This window comes from Orycteropus afer, unplaced genomic scaffold (genome assembly GCF_000298275.1).
Source record: "Orycteropus afer afer isolate SDZICR_OR568_19922 unplaced genomic scaffold, OryAfe1.0 scaffold00123, whole genome shotgun sequence".
Lineage (NCBI taxonomy): Eukaryota > Metazoa > Chordata > Mammalia > Tubulidentata > Orycteropodidae > Orycteropus > Orycteropus afer.
The window spans coordinates 8,196,782-8,217,117 of record NW_006921710.1 but is presented as its reverse complement, the minus strand read 5'-3'; the positions used below and the strand labels follow the sequence as shown (position 1 = coordinate 8,217,117).

Sequence of the window (20,336 nt, the reverse complement as noted above, 5' to 3'; positions counted from 1 at the left end):
TGGAATTCCTTTTCTGCCTCGACCAGCAACTCATTGGAAACCCAGGAGGGTTCGTAAGTAGTTATGTTCATTTTCATACTGTTCCTTTTCCCAGTGAGCCAAAATCCATTTAAGAAATGGGTGTTTTGGGTATGAGAGAATGGTGAGAAGTTTTTTTAGGAGATGTTACTTTTAATAATTGTTTCCGCAGAGGCACTTGGAGAAGCAAACCGGCTTATCGCTGCAACTGATTTCGGTCATTAAAGGTAGTGGTAGTTTCCATAGCTTTGCAGAAAGCAGATGGTAAAAAGAATCCTGTCATAAAGAACCGCTGGTGATAAAGAACTTGTGCATCACCAGCAGCAAATGGAAGACAAGGAACAAACAGCAATGATGGATTAAGTTTGAGAAAGGGATTTAAAAAGTAAATAAAATAAGTAATTGGTGAGACAGGGTCTTTTGGGGATTGGTGTATAAGAATGGATGTAAAGGCTTCTGTGTGGAGGATAGAGATGAGCACAGTCTGTCAGGAACTGAGAAACAGTCAAGGTGCCCTCCTCCCTGGGACCACACCCACCCACAGTCACACCCTGCCTCAGGGAGAGGGGTGTTCTCCTGCAAACCCTCATCCTCCCTGAGTCCTCCTCACTCACAGGAACACCTGTAATGAGCCCCGCCTCTCCGAAGACCCTGTCCTTTGAAACTTGCCCCTATAAAAACAGTCTGGTCTTTCTCGTGACAGTTTCACAAACAAGAGTGGTATTTAAAGTTAACTACCCCTAGAACCACCTGAAACTTTAGAAGGGCTTTCAGTTCCACTCTGGCATGAAAAGAGATGAATAGCTCTGAGCTTCCCAGGGATGCAGGTTTGAGCGGCTGAGTCTCTTTGTTGTGCTCAGGAATGTGAGCACAGCTCAGTTCCACACTTGCATGTTCCTTTCTCATGGACCAAGTGCACTGTCACAGCTGTGTGCTGGGGAGCATTGCTGAGGGTCACCATCACCTGGGCTTGGAGTCAGCCCACCTCCATCACCTATGCTGGGGTCAGCTCAAGTGCATCACCTGTGCTGGGGTTCAGTGCCAGTCTCCATCACGGTGGGAGCTTAGGTCAGCTCAGGTTAGGGCTCAGTGGAGAGACCAGAGGGAGTCCCACCGCCTTCCCCACCAGAGGATTGGTTGTCCTGGGCATGAAAGAGGCCTTGTTGCCTTGAAGCAGTTCCAGCCACCCCCATTGACCTTACATGATCTGGAAGGGCCAGAAATGAACGCCTCCTCAGGGCAGGCTTTAACATTCCATTGAGTAAAGAAAGAAAAGTGGTTCTCTCAGATAAAGCAGGGAGAGTGATCCACAGAGAAGCTTGTGGTAACAGAAGGGTCACTTGCAACTGAAGGGAAGGGGCTCAAGAACAGCAGGCCAGAACTGGAGGGTAGCGCGTCAGAACGAAGTGTTTATAAGGCTTACATATTTTATAACCTCTTGTACAGTTTATGGTTTACAATGGCTGCAAGGAAATTGGATCAGTTTTGTTTTACTTGCCAAATAAAACAAATGTCAAAATAGTCAATATAAAATGTATTCTAATTTGGCTGAGTTAAGTCAGCCAGTATGCAGGAGGATAATTGAATGTTACAATCATGCTCCCCAGTAAAACCCACTTGTCTGTCCCAAGCTCCTCTCTCTTGCTGTGCAGGTAATTTACAGGTAGTATGCACACCTATGTGAGGTACCTAATACATCAGGTTTTTTTTATTATTATTATTATTTATTTATTTGGTATTGTTTTCCTATATAGTATTCTTAGATTTAGAAAAAAAAAAAGAAAGAAAGAAATTCTGATTACCTATTCAAATCTTCCGTTGAAGAGTTATGAAACGATGAGTCTGTTATTTTATTCCTTGAAGCCTCCTGTCTCTGCACACGCTCCGGGAGCTGAGTGTGAGCTCCCCCCCCTCGTGCTGAGCCCCAGGTGATGCTTGTGTTCCTGTGTACAGCAGGCTGAGGTTTTCCAGAAGAGCTCCAGTTTCAAACAGCTTGCTCCCCCTTCGCATCAGTGCATTGTCATATCCCTGTGTTTAGAAAATACAGTCTCTGTCCATCTGCCACACAGAGCTGAAATCAGATGCTGACTGTAAAGCATACGAGGCAAACAGTTGCAAGAGAGGGTGTGTTGGCTGGACTCTGCTGTGGCCCCACCGCCAGCTCCCAGACCAGGCTGCCACTCGGCTGTACTGCGCTTTCGGGTGGGTCGCACCTTCTTCCTCTGTGGAATGTGTGTTCCCTCCCTGACAATTCTCCTTACAGGCAGTGCTGAGGGTTTGGCTCCTCTGGGGATGTATGTCCACAGCCCTGACTCCTGGCATCCACGCTCGCCCCAGAGCCGTCTGCCACAGCCGCCAGGGCTCCGATAACACATCTTCCCTGCCTTCTGTGTCTACTTGTGGCCCATGCTGGATGAGGCTGCAGTTGAGTTCGCTCTTAGGTGGGAACTGAGCAGCAGCACGTAGAGAGGGACTTTGGTCACAGTCCTAGTCTGATGTGTCTTCCCGCGAGTGTGGGCCATTTGGGTGATACCTGGGTGTGTCCTGCACAGAGGACACAGGTTCCCGGCAGGAGAGCTGGGCACTCCTCCGCTGAAGTCCACTCTCCCTTTCTCAGGTCTGTCTCCTCTCTGAGCCCATTTCTTCATCTGCAGGATGAAACTCATCCTCTCCCCTTGCAGAGTTGATGTGGAAATTTGATGAGAAAAGTATGTACCACACCTCATACCATGTCTGCACTCAGCCAGAGTGAGTTATTTTCTTTCAATAGATTAAATGCAAATCAAGCTCCTTTTTGAAGTATGAAGTCACGTGGTGAGTGTGATTTTCCTAAGACCGATGAAAAGTTGTTCCCTTTAAATGTTACCCTTAGCTCTCAGTCTCCTCACCCCTCTCCCACTCAGTGCTCAGCCTCCGTGGAGTCACAGTCATTTCAGAGGGGCTGTTTTCTTTTGTCTGATGTTCAGGGCCTTCTCACCCAGTGGATTGCAGAAACCTTCTGTCTGGTCTTATCCACATTCAACTGCCTCCACCCAGCAGCAAATCCGCCCTCAGCACTCCCCTGCTTAAAACCTTCAGTGACTTCCCATTCCCTGTAGGATAAAGGCCAGGCTCTTCAATAAGGCATATCAAGACCTTGGTGTCCAGCTCCCCTAATTTCTCTCGTCTCCTCTCTCTCGCCTCCAGCCTCAAACTTTGGGCTGTAGCTGGACTGGTGGCAGCCTCCTCTCCCCTTCCTGTTGATCCTTGTGCATCAAATGCATCCTGCATCCCTGCCTGACTCATTCTTATTTTCCTATTCAGCCTTTAGATTTCAGCTCATATGACCCCTCCTCCAGGAAGCCTTCCCTGAGCCCTTGTGACTGGGCCTGTGCTGGACTCTCCTCTGTGAACATGACTCTGTAGTTATGATTCATGTTATGTTGCAGCCGTCTCTCTGTGTCCTGTTCCTCTCCCAGACAGAACTCCTTGAAGGCAGGGACTGCGTCTTGTCCCTTGTTTTCTCCAGTGCTCAGCCCAGATCCAGGCGTATATTCAATTTGCTGGCAAAGGCTTCTCAGACAGCTGAGGACCCTGTGCTGGTGGACACGCAGAGTCCCTGTGCACCGTCAGGTCTTTTTCTGACTGTGAGAGTGATTCAAGTGTGTGGAAGATCCACAGAATATAGAAAATAACAGAAAGGTAGAAATTCCATTTCCTGTGAGAAAATACTCGTAGCCTTATGTTATCTTTCCTTCGAGTCTTTTCTCTGTACACTTTTTATTGTTGTTGAACTGCCTTCGAGCTGGCCCCCGACTCCTGGTGACTCCACACACAATGGAGCCAACTCATCCTGCGTCATCCCTGTGGTCAGTTACAGTAAGACCATTGTGGCCCATAGGGCTTTCATTGGCTGATTCTCAGAAGCAGTTTGCCAGGCCTTTCGTGTGAGTCTATCTTAGTCTAGAAGCTCCACTGAAACCTGTTCAGCACCATAGCAACACACAGCCTCCAGGGATGGATGAGGAGCAGCTGCGCGTGGGGTGCATGGGGTGCATTGGCCGCAAATCCGTCCTGGGCCTCTGCATGGAAAGTGAGACTTCTGCTACAAGCCACCCATGCCTCTCAACACCTTTTTTTCCATAGGTGATGTTATAAAAGCAGGCTTGTGCTCTATTGTTCTTTTCTTTTTTTTTTCTTATGTAATATTAAACCATAAACATCAGAAACACTTCCTGAAATGTGGTCTTTATATGGACACTGGGATCAAGTTGCTAACGACAAGGCTAGAGTGGGAGTATGGTGATCCAGCGCCCTCTACTGACAAAATGTAGAAGTGGCTGAGAGGAAGGCGGTGCTGGTTCCCGAGCAGTTAGTTGCACATTCCCTTCAAATCCCCAGGACTGGGAAGGAACAATGGAGGGGCCAATAGCAAGCATTGCCGGCGTTTTCTTAGCTTCTGCCTCAAAAGCTGAAAACTTGTATCGTGCCTCCATTACTTACATTGTCATGTGTATTTCAGAGAATCCCCTCTGGTTTTTTTTTGAGAGCTGTTATCCCCATCTTCATTTCAGACTAAAGGGGCCTTCTTCCAGTGGACCTTTTGAGAGCTAACCAGTCACTACCTGGGGCCCTCACAGACCTAGCAGAACTGCTTCCTCTTTGCAGAGGCAGGTACTGGCCCCAGGAACAAGCACTTCCTGCCAGTTTCCTTCCTAGTATTGCCTTAAATGCTTATGGTAGAACTGGATACGGTTCTGTCCTTTCAGAGTGTGCCGGTCCCCCATGGCTATAAATGGCCAATAGGACACAGTGTTTGGAGAGGTTCATGACAAGAGGCAGGATAAGACTTGGCAGAGCGCTTCCTCCTCACCTGATGAATCTTTATCTCACACACATACGTGACATGCTCTTCCCTCGACAGACTCGAAGTGAGGAAGAGCTTGCCACTGCTTCCAGGAGCTTGGAGGCTCTGTGTTCCCTCTGGGCAGGGAGCTATGATGCTGCCCCATCCTCTGCCCATCAGCTTTATGCACAGCCCCTCTGACAGCCTGACCCGAGACTCAGCACGATGGGGCATCGCCCCATCTCCCCATCTCTCTCCTCACTGGCCTCAGCTTTGTAAGGCAGCCTTGCTCATGTGAGCCGACTCTGGGATCAGTCACCAGGGCTTCCTGACTCTCTGTTCAGTGGAGCTGCCTTGGGGCAGAGGTAGAGATACAGGAAGCCCCTTTGGACTTCAACCAGAGCAGCCCCTTCACTTCTCTCTCACACTGGGTCTCAGTTATGATTGTGTTGGGAAGGAAATATCCTACTGCTGCCTGACCAAAGGTCTGGAAAAGCTCTGGGAGGCAGGTGGGTTCACAGCTGACCTAGCGCCAGTACCCCAGGCGTGTGTCATCCCGGGAGGAAGCCCCTGGTGGACTGCTACCCCTGGCTTGCTGAACAGTGGAATCATTGGCTTGATAAAGACATTAGAAGCATGCTTATCAAATTGGCAGATGACACGGAATCATTAGGGAGAGCTGATGTGGTGAATGACCGAATCAATATTCTCATCTCTTCCACAGGCTAGAATACCCAGCCGGAGATGAAAGGTGAAGGGGGTACGTGGAAGGGGCCGCATGGAGGTACAAGGAAATCAGTTGTGCAAGAACCCATTGGAGGAGCCCTGGCTTAGTGGCAGTTTGTGTGTGATGATGGGGATGGTCGTGAATTAGGTTGTGTTCAATTCAGCCTGGTGTGCATAGCGAGGACGGCCTATGAGGCAGTGTCCTGCACTTGTCCGGTACACCAGGAGAGTTATGTTCACTGCTGAATACCCACTGCCTTGTCAGAGGTACCTGCATTATGTGTTGACTGTGAGTGTGTGAAATCACTGAGCTTTGGCCTGAGTAGAGAGAAGGTAACTAGCTTCAGATGCTTAAATGGTCAATATGTAGAAGAGAGAGTCGATATATTTCAGGGTGGTGGGATGGGAGCTCCAGAAGACAAAATTAGATGAGGTAGACTTGGGTTTAACTTTGAAAAGTTAAAAAAAAAAAACTTTCCAAAGATAAAAATTCTGCAGCATAGAAGAAGCTGACTTAAAGGACAGTGACCTCTCTACTGTTGGAGGTGTTCAAACAACATCTGGATTTTTCAGGACTTCAGTGGAGTTGGAGTAAATCAGTACTCCTTCCCAGTCCACCAAGTCGACCCCAACGCACGGCAACCCCACACATGCCAGAGAAGAGCCGTGTTCCCTGGGGTTTTCAGTGGATGGTTTTTCAGAAGCCACAGTGCCCATGGGTGGACTTGAACCTCTGATCTTTTGGTTAGCAGCTGAGCACATCAACCATCTGCATCAATCAGGGACGCCAGTGCTTCCTAAAACTTAACTTAAAAATGTGTCACATTCCCAGCCCCCACTCTCAGAAATCAGGATTCGTGCTAGGGACCTCTTGTGAGGGCCACAGACACCTTGCCAAGGGTGATTCAGGGTACCCTACTGGGCAGGAGGGTGTAGAACAGTGGGCATCTGTCGCTGGGTCTTGCGCAGGTGGCTTTATCTGACTTGTCGCTGTTACCTTCTGCCATTCACCAGTGCTGGTGTTGGTAAAGGAGGCTTGGATAACTGGAGGAGCAGCTGGGGGACTCTCCCAGGATGGCAGTAAGAGGCACCTTCAGCCACCCACACACAGACACACACACATACACCCATGCACACCCCCTCACCCCCCACATACACGAAGGCCTGGGAGCCTCAGCAGCACTTACGTTATGTCTGTTGTTGTTGTTGTTATGTGCCGTCGAGTCGGCCCGGACTCATAGCGACCCCTCCTTGGGTTTCCGAGGCAGTATCACTACGGAAGTAGGATTGCCCAACCTTCCTTCCGAGGAGTGGCTGGTTATGTCTAGGTCCTGGCATTGGCATGCATGACCTGACAATACCCCTCCCCACCTTTACAGTCCATCTGAAATAAATAGTCTAGACTCTAGAGTCCTGGAATTGCCCAGATGTTCGTGTTTACGTAGACATTGGGCGAGGGCTATCCTAGAAAATCTGGGGCATGTGGTTCCAGTGGCTACAGGCTCTGTCTTTCTGTCAATCGATGGTGTTGAGCTGTGCACACTGTGGTCTCAAAGGAGAAGCTGCCGCCCAAACAGCGTCCCACAGACCTCGGACCATGGGCGCATCCCATGACCCTTCACTGGTACTGAGCTTCCCCTGGGCTGAGGCGTGTCTTCCCACCAGAGCTGCAGAGCACACTGCTGCTTTCCCAGCTGGTGAGACCCGACCGGCAGCTCCCGCCTGTGAGGTGCAGCCTCCCAGGAGCCTCTTCCGGCATCAGTCAGTGGCCCCAGGCTCCCTCATAAGGTGACGTGCACTCCTCTGAATTGTTCAGTGATCTCCTAGTGATTTGTCAGCTTCCAGCACATTGTCAGTCACCGGTTCCGAAGTGTGTTTCCTGGTGACAGACATAATTGTACTTAACTTTTTGCGTGGATGTTATCAATCTGTGACAGGTACTCTGGGAAATGGGGCATTTTGATTGCAGAAGATCTGCCACATGCAGTTAGTCTTCCTCTCAGGGACACCAAGATTCAGTCACAACTTTTACATGTCGATGTCAGGTTTTGAGAACATAGATCGTTGCTGACCTCAAAAATCGTTCCGTCACTCCGGTCCCAGTGCTGTCATCCAAAAGGTTAATGGCTCTTCCTAAAGGAGAGAAAAATTATGTTGCTGCAGTGGTTGTACACCCCCATCAGAGCCACTGTCAGAAGCCCATAGGTTGGGTACCCTGTTCCCTCCTGGCCTCCCTGAGCCCACCTTCCTGCTGGCCACAGGATCAGCTCTGCTGCTTCTTGATCAACTCACAGAACAAGTCAGCAATGGGGGACAGAGCCCGAGGTCACCTGCTAGAGGCCTCTTGTCTACACTGACAGTCCTTAGGCTGCTTTCTGTCAGTTTTCAATTATGAGATGGCCTTTGTAACAGATTGCTTCCATCTCCTGCCCTGTTATTTCAGGACTTGAATGAGAGGCCCAGAATTGCCCAGATCAGGGCAGCTGAGTTTTCTTTTTCCCGTTCAACTGTTTGCCTCCCGTTCTGAGTGAGGCTTGGTGCTGGAAGCATTGGCCTGAGAGAAGGCCCAGCAGTTTCTCCTCAATGATTAATCAATAAGAGAAGGCTCACCTCTGACACCCACAGAACAAGTCAGTCAGTGTTTTGGAGGAGTCCAAAGCACTGGAGGGAATTCTCTTTTAGAGTTGGCAGCTGTGGCTTCATACAAGGTTCATCATCTGTGAGAAGGGCGGTGTCCAACAGGGCTGATTACCATGATCCTTTTTTTTTTTTTTTTTTTTTCAATCTTTGCCCCAAAGAGTGAACAAATTTGTGACATGGATTTTGAGCTCTGCTTCCATAATTATGACATGGATTTTGAGGTCCACTTCCATAGTGATAAGAGATGGTTGGGCTTTGAGGTTCTGGGAAAAAGAGGGCTTGAGTCTTGCTATTCTGGCCATTGCCTGGGGGACCTTAAAGCTTCTGCAGATGGTGATCAGGCACAACTGTGGGTCTGGTTTTACTTAAAATAATTGGAGTACCTTTTTCTTCATGCTAAAACCATACCCAGTTTGTGGTGGGGTTAACTGAACTCTGAAGACACACATTTTTGTATCTTTCCTGGCTGTGACATTCCTTTTAGGATGAAGACTATATAACACAGATATATATATATATATGGGGGGGGCATAGGAAGCAGCCTGACCCAATTGACAGGTGGTGGTGGTGTTGTTATGTGCCGTCAAGTCAGCCCCAACTCTTAGCGACCCCTCCTTGGGTTTCCGAGGCAGCATCACTACGGAAGTAGATTGCCCAACCTTCCTTCCAAGGAATGGCTGGTGGGTTTCAACCACCAGCCTTCTGGTTAGCAGTCAAGTGCCTTAGACACTATGCTACCAGAGCTCCTTGACAAGTATTAGCACTGTGTATTTGAATTATCCCTACTCGGCCAGTGGCATCGTCCACTCCCTCCGGTTGAAAATACCCATGGCGATCTCAGAGATGAACACATCTCAGAGAAGAACCCTCAGGAGGGGTAGGACCTGAACGCTGGATCAGAGTTAGCGTAGGGCTTGGGCTTCCTGGGGCTCAGGTATTTTTTCGTACATACCTATGCTGATATTCTTTGCGTATAACTTTGAAGTCCTAGGTTGCCTGCTATTCCATTCATGTTTTCAAACATGTACACATTCTGTCTTCAGTCTGGGACCTCTACTAGCTTTCTGTTATCTACCTGCTGCCAACATATCTGACCCTCTGCTTAATTAGGCGAGTCTCCTCATGGCTTCTGAGCATGTCCTCCTTATTCCGAAACCATCTCTGGGCACCTCCCCTCATGCCAACCCCTTCCCATCTGAAAGAGTTAGTCTGACTTCAAAATGCTAAGGATCGGTCCTGTCCCCTCCGGACTGGTTGCAGCCCTCACCTCTTCTGGAAAGCCCGGCCCGTGTTGCTTTCCCCACTCCTGTCCTGCCGCTAGTCTGCCCTGTACTGTTTGGTATTTCATATTTCCCTGTCGTTGCTGCATGTACTATGTTTGAGCTTACTGACTAGATTTGCTAGCTTGTTGATGACAAGGATTCTTGTTTCCTTTTTCTCCTTTAGTGCCTCAGAGAAGGCTAGTTACACAGAAATAACCATGATATCATTGCCACACTGTGCATTGAAATTTAGCAAGTACATTCAACTGTGCCATCCCATTTCATACTCACAGTTAATGTTCAGTGAAACATATGTGACCCAAAGATGGCAAGGACCTCTGAATTCCCGATGTCTGGCACATGGTAGGCACCTGGAAATATTTACTGAGCGTATAAAGTGAGTTGGTTTAGATGCATCGGCCTAGAAATCATACATTATCCACCTACGCTTCCATCCATCTATCTATCCATCCAGCTATCAGAGACTTAGAGTGCATTTGCTCGATGCCAGGCACTGTTCCAAGTGCTTTCCAAATAGTAGCTCATTTAGCCCTGATTACACAGTTCTGTGAATCGAGTACTATTATCATCCCCATTCTAAGATGAATAAACTGAGAGCAATGATACTCAATTTTTTGTCCAGGGTCACACACCTAGTAGGCACCTGAGCTAGGATTTGAACCCAACCAAGCAGCCTGATCCCAGAGCCCTTGCTTTTTTAATTGCTAAATAGTAGCCACTCAGAAACTGCTGGGTGGATATGTAGCATTTGGACCTCTGCTTTCTAGTTATGGACAGGCCGTCTTTAGCTTGCAGAGGTGGGCTCATGGTCACAGGGTCACTGGTTGTGAGACATTTCATTGGGGACACAGCTCACCTAGGAAACCCAGCCGTCTTCACATGCATCTCTCCAGGCTCCTGGCCAGCAACTTAATAGAGAAAGACTTCCTAGAGTGAGCCTGTGGGTGGGGGGTGATGGGTGGTGGAGGAGTACGTTGTTTTCCAGAGGCTCTTCCATTCTGAAGCTGCCCATAGTCTGCCTTCACACTCTTTCAGGGAGACGTGCAAACATTGGCTGGAGGCCAGTCCACTTGAGTTGTAGATAATGGCTGAGGAAAACATGTGGAGGCCATACAGGAGAGGGTCCCAGCGTCACAGATCTCGAATGGCTTCAAAGCCACCGATTAAGCAGGGTTACAAGCAGTTTGATTTATTCTGGTGATTATAAGGGTGGTGTGAAAAAGACCTACGGAGTGAGGTTATTAGAATATCTTCAAAACGCTTTTGAACAGATATGTGACTGCGTTTGTCACAGAATCAAACTTAGTTCTGGTGTCAGAGTAATTCTGAAGGCAAACTTTCATTAGAATGCCGTTTGGTATTGTTAGATATGAGTGATGAGTTTAGGCTGAGCAGTACACTTTTTGATATTAATTTTTAATATGGCTTCTTGGGAAGCCAGAGCTTCTATTTAATGAAGAATTGACTATTAGTCAATACAGCTTCCACCTCTGAGCGGGCCCTCCTTGCTTTCACTCTCACACATCAGCTTTTGACAAGGTATTTGCTGCTTGTAAATGTGTTATCTTTGTAATTGTTGTGGCTTTGTGAGTGTCTTATTTTTCTTGGTGGTTATGATGGTTATGTGTGCTTTTTCTTTTGGTCTCGAGAAGCAGGGTTATAAATGTGAAATTATTTCCTTCTATGCGTGGTTCTCAAGTGTATGAGGGCTCTTTGTGCAGTTGGCTTAAGCTCCAGGGTTTGGTGAAAGGCCTTTTTCAGGATTATGAAAATAGTTTTCCGTGTGTCAGAACAGATTTATCAGTTCACTTTAGGGTTGGTTTTGTGAACCAGACCATTTAAAGGAGGATATTTTACCTTTTATCAGAGTGGAAGTTGACAGTCTATTTGGAGGTAGCTTTGTGGAATATTTCATCTAGGTCTTTCAGTGTAAATCTAGTCACCAAACAAAGTAAAAATGGGAGTTAAGCCAGCAATATTTCCTGGGATTTAACTGCACCCCACTCTATGCTGTGCTATTTCAAGGCAGAGTTTCAATTATTAATTTGGATATTTAATAAAATCTTGTGCTTGCATTAACTTTTAAAAGGCCTTTTCAGTTTATTTGGGCAGGGTTTTTGTATGTGGATAGAGTAGAGTTGAACTTGAATATCCTTGAGTAGCAGATGTTTTCTTTCCAGTTGGATAATGATATTAATTATTATTATTAGAATAACCACAATCATCATCATCACTGTTATTTCAGCTACAATTGTTTTAGCATCTTGCACCAGGCAGCATGTAAACACTTTGTATTTGTTGTTTGAATCTTTATATCTATGCCATGAGATGAATGAATGATAGCGTTCTCATTTGAGGAGATGAGGATGTTGAAGCTTGGAGAGACTGAGGCTTCCTTGAGCGTGGAGAGGTAGGATGTAAAGATTTAGAGGAGCCCAAATTTGAGCCTAGGTGCCACCATCATGTCCTGCCTGCCTTCAGAGAGCCTTGGGGCTTCCAGAATTTCAGGGCTCCTTACCTCATTGTTTCTCACAGGAAGCCAGCAGGGCCTTGGGTGGGACCAAATATAGCTGAAAACAATTCCACACCATAGCCCACATTTCACCTCCTGGTTAGTCATTGCTGCATTTTGCTAAACAAATTGTTTTCCACAGCTTTGGAGATTGATTGGGCAAGAAGGCAAAGAATGTTGCCTTTGGTTCTTTGTCAGGGGGTTTGTTGTTTCTCAGCCCAGAGCCATTCATCCTCTGCCCCGTGCTCTCACGCACAAGCCTTTTATGAATCTGAGCTTGGCAACCCCACTACGCTTGGATTTTGGAAAAGCGGATATTTTAGGCTGGAAGGAGATGAAAAGCTAGCAGTGCCCATATGTTCCTTATTTTTAAAAGTAAGGTCAGTGAGGTTTAGAGACTCTTTAAATATTTCAGTTTATAAGATTGGACTAGATCATCTGGAATGGAAGTGTGGTGCCCTCGGTCCCAGACTTTGCTTTTTATTTCTTTCTTTTTTTTTTTTTTTTTAATATGGGAGGTAGGTGTTTTGGCATCGCAAGTTCAAGTGTAATAAAACTTAAATGTAGTGTATAAATACCATGATTTGGAGCATTGTTGCAGCTATGAAAGTTAGTTTCCTTTTTTTTTTTTTTTTTTAAATCGGCAACTTGAAAAACAGCAGGTTCGTGGGATTGTAACTTAAGAAACAGAAAATTCCTGAGCTTTAAAGGGGTATAGTGTCTGTCATTTTCCTAAGGAAGCATTTTCTTCGTTCAATTAAAACTTCCGGAACTGAGATTAGATAGCCATCCTGAAATGTTCATTGGAATAGCTTGGAAGTCAACAGAAGTGTCCATTTTCAGTTAAGGCAGTGCCATGTTTTGCTCTCATTTTCCCTTGAATTAAGAATGGTAAATGAGGTGGTGGTGGTTTTTCTTGATTCCAAGATATTTATAGAAGCAGGAACTGCAGAAGACAGCTGGGGGAGGGATACCTATTGTCACCACCTTTGCAGAAGGACTCAGTGCCCAGGAACAGGAAGGACACTGACCTTAACTGTTTTCCAGAGCCCTGCCCTTCTCCGAAGCAGCCCTGATGGTGCAGCAGTTAAAGTGCTTGATGGCTAACTGAAAGGTCAGTAGTTCCAACCCACCAGCCACTCCTTGGCAGAAAGATGTAGCAGTCTGCTTCCGTAAAGATTTACAGCCTTGGAAGCCCTAAGGTGCAGTCTGCTCTGCCCTGTGAGGTTGCTGTGAGTCAGAATTGACTCCAGGGCAGCGGGTTTGATTTGGCTTTGGCCTTTCTGCCACAGCAGGTCGAGCTGGAACTGTGTGCCCGCTGGCACTTCCTGTCATGTACTACTGTTCACTTTTCATACCTTATTCATCTCTAAATTTCATAAGTAATTTGTTACTTTAGAGGAGGTAGTCATTAATAACTATTATTTAGAACTGTCGAGTCTTTCTGTGTGTGTGTGAATGTCTGACTTAAGCATCCAAAAAATTGGCCTTGTTGGTGGCAAACAAAAACCAACTGAACCCACGGCCATCAAGTCAATTCCAACTTGCAGATACCTTATAGGACAGAGCAGAACTGCCCCATAGGGTTTCTAAGGCTATAAATCTTTACTGAAGTAGACTGCCACATCTTTCTCCCATAGAGCGGCTAGGGGGTACCAGCCTCCAACCTTGCAGTTAGCAGCTGAGTGCTTAACCACTGTGCCCCCCGGGCACGTATGGTGGCAAACGGTGCCCATATTGACATACTGAGACTACCCCACCGCACTCGCCTTCTCACGTGCGCGCTATTCTGTGTCTGTCTTTAATCACCGAGAGGTGGTGACAGCGTATGAAACCCGTCCTCCTGGAATTCATTAATATTATTACCAAAGCCCGTGTTGTAAATTGTTGATTTTTTTTAACTGCTTGGAAAAAATTTCTCCTTAACTATTTCATTTTAATGTACTTTCACACACACACAAAAAAAAAAACCTTACTTTTTTTTCTCATCAGCTATTTGAAACGGTATTTTAGAAACCCTGACTTCAGACCCCATTGGCTATGGACTCTGAGTGGTTGTTCTACACGAAGCTGAAATCATATCATATCATATCAGCACTCTTGGGCTGTGGGGTGGGGACAGAGGAAGAACCCCCAAACCTTCCGATGGTAGTTAAGAAAAAGAATTGGCATCACGGATGTTAATGCACGTTGTTATTCTTTAACATTAAAATTCCACTAAAGTACTAATAATTACTGTTAATATCTTTCAGTGGAAACTTACAGTAAAGGAGCAATAGTGGAAACAGTATTTAAGGGAGAGCTGCCGGCATGATAAGAATGCAAATAAGTGTTATTAGCCTAATGATTTTGCCGTCGCCATGGTTGTGCAGCAGCAGTGTTGTGAATATGTCATCCGGCACCCGTGAATTTGGAAAGTGTGTCAAAACACAACTTCAATTAGTTTGCTCTAATTACGGCTCTGGAGAGTTTGTAACTACATCACTCCTCATTAAAAGAGATTTTCTTATATGGATTAATGTAATATACAAAGGAAAGTTTCAAAGTTCCCGACGCCATTTGCTCCTACAATGAGCAGGCTTGGAGCAGGGCTGATGGATTCTGGGTCTCCTCCTGCTGGCCCAGCCCAGGCAGGGGGCCGAGCAGGGCTGCAGGGAGAGGAGGCCACGCTGCGAGGGGCTGCTTTTCCCTCTGTCCGGTAATCAGCTTCTTGCTAAAAGTGGCCATAGTAAATGGAGCTTTGACGATTTTCACAAGAGGGTAATTGAACCCATCTCAAGCTTTTAAGAGAAAATTGCTAATCGGAAACTATCAGGATGTCCCTCATTTTCAGCGTCTCAGTGGACTCTGGAAGCAGAAGGGTTTCAAGACCTACCATGGCCAAGAGCAGGGTGTGAAATCAGCCTTTGGTCCTGTCGTGGTGGCTTTGGGGGAGGTTATGCTGCAAAATTATGGTATTTTGGTCATGTGGAATCACATGGCATCCACAAAACATCAACAGAAGTTGTTTCATACTGTAACATAAGGAAATATTACCTCTTATCTGATCTGATGTGTAATTATAAATGTTAATCTAAGCCATTGCCATTCTGAAAGAAAGACACGTTCCTATTTTCTTGTCCTATTGCTGACTGTCCCTTCCCATTGGACCCTGGAAATGTTTTGCAGTGCCCACCTTCGCAGGATGCCCTTTGCCAGGATTCAGTGGGCCACACCTTGTCTCGAGTTGGCTGGAGAAAACCAGTCATTTCCTTAACCTGTGCTGTCCCTCCCCTTGCCCCATTCTCCCCACCAGGCAGGCCAAGCATCATGTGACATCCCACTTTGGGGAGCTCAGTGGTATATTTTGAATCCAGGAATGGAATTTCAAAATGCTGGTGAAGTTCTTCCCAATTTATTTGCACGTGTAACATACCTCCAAAATCCAGCTTCAAATACATTTTTGTGATCTCTTTGTCATCATTGTTTATAAGTGTGTGTGTGTGTGTGTGTGTGTGTGTGTGTTTAATAAGTTATGTGGGCTTTCTTTACACCACCCACAGTTCTGCCTTCCCTCTCAGCCTCTGGTTCCTCTTCTGTAAAATGGGGAAAAGAATAGCTTCTTTGCAAGATTGTTGTGAGATTTAAATGAAGGAATATTTGACACAGTGGGTACTTGTGCACGTCTCTGTCCCTGTCCACAATTTAGTCTGAGACCTTGCTGTTGTTACCGTTTGTCTCCTTCCTGCTGCAGCTGTAAGTTCCATCAGCAGCACTCATTTCCACATGCTCACAGAATCAGCGACTGTGGGAGAAAGCGTCCTTCCTCCCGTGCAGAGCGGGGACAAGGAATGCTGTGCTCACAGGTGAGCAGCTAGTAAAGGGTTAAGGCAGTAATTGTGTAAGTCTTCCAGGCTTTCTCCCAGTTCTGCAATAATTTGATGAAGAACTTCACCCTAATTAAATATTCAAATTAGGAATAAGTGTCAATATGGCTTCCCATTGCCTGGAATGATGATTAATTGTATTCAAAACTCTAGCGGCCTGCTGTAATCTAAACCGAACTGTTGTTCTTGATTATTTCTGTACTGCACTTGCCATGTTTTTGTTTTAAGATTTAAACTAGTAATTGATTTGCCATATGCTGTAGAGCTGCACGTAATTTAAAGCTTTGCATTTAGGAACTTGAGGAGTTTGGAATTGTGATTTCTTTAGTCTTCCAGTGGTAGCTGCCCCCCCCCCCCTTGTCCAATGCAGAATGATTTGGCTTGTGTGTGTGTGTGAGTAGTGTGTGTTTCCCATGAGGAGTACTCATTATAAAGTCAGGTTGGTAAGTTGAAGTTGTATTGATCGCAGCACATGGGTTCTTTGAATGGAAAACGAACAGGTCTGCACTGACACTTACTTCTTACCTTGCATTGCCTTAGTAAAGCAACGTAGCATTATGGGAAGAGCATGGACTCCAATCCTAGCTCTAGCGTTGTCTTTAGCTGTGTGACCCTGGGCAAGTTCCCTCTCTGGACCTCTTTTCCCTCACCTATAAAATACTGCTTACCTTGCTGGGTTGTGAAGCTTAGAAACGAGCGTGAAGCATGGACACTAGTAGAAGTACTTAGTACGTGGTAACTGTTATAAACCAAAACCAACCCACTGCCATTGAGTAGATTCCGATTCATAGGGACCCTTTAGGGCAGAGTAGAACTGCCCCCATAGTGTTTCCAAGGCTGTAAATATTTAAGGAAGCAGACTGTCTCATCTTTCTCCTGCAGAGCGGCTGGAGGGTTCGAATGCCAGCCTTTCGGTTAGCAGCCAAATGCTTTAGCCACTCCAGCACAGATAATTACAGAAAGAAAGCTTTCAGTGCCCTTCTCCTCCAGAATGCCACTCCTGCCATCTGAGTCACATGGTCCCCCTTCTCTGAGCTCTGGTTACAGGTATCTTGGATCTTTCTCACATCTCTAGTGTCATTGTCTTGGCTCTTGAATTCTTGCTTCATTGCTCAGGCCTTTTGTCCCCTGCTGTATTCTTTGCTCCTCTGTCCCAGGGTTCTTCACAGGGCCTTGTGGAATGCTTGGTGCTTCATAGGCATTTAGCAGATGTTTGCTACTTTGTGGTTTTTTCATTCTCTTGTTTTAAAATTGAAGTATGTATTCTTACAGTCCTTTATTTACATACTTAGGATATTTAGAGCTTTTTGCTTTGGAATAGAGGGGATTTATATTTGTGTTTCAATTTACTTGTTGATAAATTCCTAAAGGGGAAAGTCTGACTCTCCGTTGTGTTTTAATGTATCTCAAGAACAAACACAGTACTTGGCATATAGTAAAATCACAATTAAAAATGTGTGAACTGAGTCAGTTGCATCATACTCATTACAGTAGCCCTGTATGCCTGTTGATACTATGGTCCTGTCTCCCTTTGGATGGGATCATGTTCACTGGGTATATTTAGAATAAAATTTCCAGGTCTGAGCAATGACTATCTATAAGATAATGAATATCGTTGTATAGGAAATAGGTCCATTTTAGGTTTTACAAAAACTCACTTGTCTTTGCTGATGTCAGGTACAAAACAAAACAAAAAGAGTTTCATCTGACTTTCAGAAGTGGTAGTAAACTTTGCACATGGTGATTTCCTTCTGAGGCTGGCTCCAAAGTGAATGAGAAAAGAAAAATCGCCACACCTAAAAACATGTTAAGGCCTGGAGTCATTAAAATAACTGCCTGCCTGTTTGAGTGGAACCAAGTTGCAAGGAAAACTGACAGTACTTTCTTACATTTCTGGGTCTTCACAGATCTTAGTCATAATTCAGAACCTCAGTGTGGAAGCACAGGGGACCTGGGTCAGGAATCCTGGCTGTGAAGTCATTGAGGAGGGTTGCTGGTGCTAGTCAGGCCCTTCCAGCTGAAAAGGGTTCATTTTAATTACCTTCCAGGATGCTCTAATACCCGAGCATATGGCCCTTAAGAAATAAGCGTCCCCAAACTGTCAGCGAGTGTGGGCAATGGTCAGGGGCCTCTTTGTGACACCGTTGACCAGCCTTGGAGAGCGGATGCTCTAGAAGGTGCTTATTAAAATGCCAGCAGGTGCAGCAAAGGTCCCCTTCCCTGTGACTCCCTCACCCTGCTTGTGCCAGGTGTTTTATAAGAGCCTTTTTCTTCATTAAATGGCATTCATTAAGCACGTCCTTACACCTGGCACAGAAGCTGTGTGTCACAGATGACTTCTTCCCAATGGTGTTTTGCAGAAATAAAATGGAATATCATTTATCCATTTGCTGTATTCCTTTCTCCCTCTGACCCCCCAGCTCAGTTATTGTTGCTTCTGCAAATTCATGTTCCCTCCTTAGCACTATTGACTTTCCTTCCCACATTACCTTTGTTTCTTTAGCACCAAGTTCCATGCTAGGTGCCTTTATAAATGTTATCTCTTCTACACTCCCAACAACTTTGAAAATAATTTTTCTCCTGGTTTTTGCCATCTTTTTTTTCCCCCCTGATAAAAAGATAGTTAACTTCTCCTTGGGGGGGGAAAAAACATTTAAAAATCTGTGAGAAAGCAAAGGGGAAGAAACTCACACTCTCCCCTCAGAGACTTCTGTTGTCAACCCCCTGAGCACCATTCCTGATCCCAGCCCAGGGTCACCTCTGCTGTGATGGGTGTATCTTTCCAGGTCCTTTCTGTGCTTTTCACATATGTATGTGTGAACTCATAGAAATACATTGTTTCATGTGGCTGTTTTCATATATGTCGTTCTGCAACTTACTTTTAAAAAAAAAAAAAAAAACTCAACAGCCGTGTCTTTGAGATTTAGTGGTTCAAACCCACCAGCCACTCCTCGGAAGGAAGGTTGGGCAATCTACTTTCGTAGTGATACTGCCTCGGAAACCCAAGGGGGTGTCGCTATGAGTCAGGGCTGACTCAACGGCACATAACAACAACAACAACAGCATCTCTACGGAAGTAGATTGCCCAACCTTCCTTCCGAGGAGCATGTTTTAATGTATTTCTTTTAGGAAAAGGGATGTGATCAGTCTTGTTCTGTTATTTTTGTCTTTACACGTAAAAAATAATTTGAAGGAGTAGAAGATTTCTGAATCACAGTATTCACCTCCCCTCTTTAAAACTCTGTGGCTCCATTGTCTTCAAGCATTTAGTGTAACAGAAGAAAAGTCTGAAGTCACCATCAGTATTTGCCAGGAATTATGTAGATCTTTTTTTATTTTATTTTATTTTATTTTCTGGAATGCTGTGAACCCTGTTGGCTTCTTCTTTTTTTTTAAAATCAAGAAAAGTTATTTTGCTTTTTAGCTTTAATGGCATGTAACTCACATAAAATAAACTGCACTGTTAAAGTGTGTAATTTGATGAGGTTTGGCACACCTGTGATACCTTCACCAAAATCAAGATCATGAATATACCCACCACCCTAAGAAGTTTCCTTGGGCTTCTTTGTAATACATTCCTCCCTCCCTAGGCAACCACTGATCTATTCATACAGATTAGTTTGCAGTTTCCAGAGTTTTCTATAAATGGAATTATACCACATGTACTCTCTTTTGTCTTTCTTGTTTGACGCAGCATAATTATCTTGACATTTATCCATCTTGTGTGTGTCAAGAGTTTGTTCCTTTTTATTATTGAGTAGTATTCCATCATATGGGTATACCACAATTTGTTTAGCCAATTACTTGTTAATGCACATTTAAGTTGTTTTCAGTTTTTACTATTACAAATAAGGCTGCTAATACATCTGTGTGCAAATCTTTGTGTGGACGTGTGCTTTCATTTCTCTTAGATAAAAGTTTAGAAGTGTAATGGCTGGGTTGTATGGTACACATGGGAGCTCTGGTGGCATAGTGCCTAAGGCATTTGACTGCTAACCAGAAGGCTGGCGGTTCAAACCCATCAGCCACTCCTCAGAAGGAAAGTTGGGCAATCTACTTCTGTAGTGATATCGCCTTGGAAACCCAAGGAGGGGTCACTATGAGTTGGATCCAACTCAGTGGCAGTGTGTATGGTACACATATGTTTAACCTTTTAACAAACTTTGAGCTTTTCTGAAGTTGTACCATTTCACGTTCCCACCAGCAGTACATGAGAGTTCGAGTTGCTCTGCAGCCTTTGAACACTTGGTATGGTCAGTGTATTTAATTGTGTCCATTCTAGAAGGTGTGTAGTGTTAACTTCATTGTGGTTGTAATTAACATTTCCCTAAGGAAGCCAAAGAGAAGAGCAATCAGCCAAAGGGATTAGGTGAGGAGGGGAAACTCAGGCCCGCCCAGAGTAGCAGGCCGGAAGAGCAGGAGAAGGGGGATAAAACCCAGGAAGCCAAAGAGAAGAGCAATCAGCC

General features: G+C 45.5%; 1 protein-coding gene across 1 annotated transcript in view; it reads left to right on the top strand.

The window, feature by feature from the left end:
* The window catches only part of MVB12B (multivesicular body subunit 12B), a 204,133-nt gene that overhangs the window by 64,078 nt on the left and 119,719 nt on the right, over window positions 1-20,336 (top strand). The window lies entirely within an intron of this gene.